We start from the raw sequence: 1,846 nt of genomic DNA, 5'->3' as shown, positions 1-1,846 counted from the left end.
CTTTTGGGTGCAAAGATCTTTTAAAAACTTGGCATAAGCCGAAATTTGCTTGATTGTATCCAAAAGCGGAAGGTTAACCTTCACTTGCCTAAACACATCCATAATTTCATTTGTTTTGGCCTTTTGCTTGTCAATTGAAATGGATCCTTTTAAGGCATCCGGAAATGGAGCTTTTAGTTCAAAAACCTTTTCAAAATCCTTCTTTGAAATGTCATCAACACAAGAATTTTTTAAATCATTTTGTAAATCACTTTTTGACACTTTCTCATTTGAATGATCATGCATATGTAATGAAGGAGGAATAAAATGTGAAACGGGACGGGTGTCAACTTTGGGTTGCTCCGATTCACTCTCTTCATTGGACATGCCCACTTGGTTGTCCACAATCTTCCTACTTCTCAAGGTTGTCACCGCATTGACATGCTCTATTATAGGACTTTCCAATGAGGAATGAGTCTCTACAACACATTGTTGCTTTGGTGGGGCATTCAAAGGCATTTTCCTTTTCTTTCTAGCATTTAAAGTACTAGCTATTTGCCCTACTTGGGTTTCTAGTTTAGCAATAGATTGAGAATGAGAATGAAGCAATTGAGTGTTCACCTTTAGGGTGCCTAGAGCGGTCAAAACTTTCTCTTCAAAAGCAGGACTCCTAGAATTTCCTTGAGAATATGATGGTTGATTAGGAAAATGAGAATTCAAAAATTTATTACCATACGATTGAAATGATGATCTAAAACCTTGGGAACCTTGGCTTTACATTGGTGGCGGAACATACTTCCCTTGAAAACTACCTTGGGAAGGGTTTGAGCCTTCCCCTTAGTTTCTCCAAGAGAAATTCAAATGATTCCTCCAACTAGAATTATAGTGATTGCCATAAGGATTGTTCCCTTGATTAACAAAAGCTGCATTGACTTGTTCATGATGCTCACTTTGCACATGTCCATGGGGACAATTGGAAATAGAATGTAAAACACTTGAACAAGTCATACATGATTCATTGGATGCATGATGGGAATGGTTAGGGAAGGAAGATACTTGATTTGTCGAGTTTTGGTTGATCAAGAATTGATCAAACCTTTGAGATAAGGATTTTATCTTGGCAGTTATTTCATTGGAATGGTCAACTTGATGTAAGCCAACACTCTTTCTTTCACTTGAATTCCTACCATTCTTAGAAGATAAAGTTCGATGTAAAGAATTTTCACTCATGCTCTCATAAAGACGCCACACGTCATCCTCATGCCTGTCAATGTAAGAGCCACCCATGGAAGCATCAACCTGCCCTTATAATTGTCCGATAAGCTCTCAAAGAAATATTGAACTAATTACCATTTGGGCATGTCATGATGTGGATACTTCCTAAGCAATTCATTAAATCTTTCCCATGCCTCATGGAACGTTTCCCCATCCCCATGTGAAAACTCTTGAATTGAGGTTCTCATGGCATTGGTCTTGAAAACCGGATAGTACTTCTTCAAAAACTCTTGTTGCATTTCTGCCCAAGAAGTTATTGAAAAAGGCCTAAGATTGTTAAACCAATATTTTGCCTTGTCTTTAAGGGTGAATGGAAAAAGTTTAAGCCTTAAGACCTCTTCCGGCAAGTCCGTGTATCTCACTGGTGGAACATACTTCAAGAAACTCATCTAAATGCTTGTAAGGTTCTTCACTTGGAAGTTCATGATAGTTAGGAAGCATTTGAATGGTTTGTGGTTTTATTTCATAGTGGTGTGCTCTAAATGGTGGCAATTGAATGCATGTGGGTGTATTATATTCATTGGGCACATAGTTATCTCTTAAAGCAAGGGGAATGTTTACAATTGGAGGTGCAACATGGGCACCTTGATTG

The 1,846-nt window shown here is 38.1% G+C and overlaps 1 pseudogene; it reads left to right on the top strand.

The window, feature by feature from the left end:
- Positions 1-1,338: 1,338 nt before the first annotated feature.
- On the top strand, positions 1,339-1,437 carry LOC132315336 (small nucleolar RNA R71; annotated as a pseudogene).
- The last annotated feature ends 409 nt before the right edge of the window (positions 1,438-1,846 follow it).

The sequence above is a fragment of the Cornus florida genome, unplaced genomic scaffold, assembly GCF_030987335.1.
Source record: "Cornus florida cultivar Cherokee Brave unplaced genomic scaffold, ASM3098733v1 CherokeeBrave_3.0.0_Hap2_Chr06, whole genome shotgun sequence".
Taxonomy (NCBI): Eukaryota; Viridiplantae; Streptophyta; class Magnoliopsida; order Cornales; family Cornaceae; genus Cornus; species Cornus florida.
The sequence above is the reverse complement of the archived record's forward strand: the minus strand, read 5'-3'. Positions and strand labels throughout refer to the sequence as shown.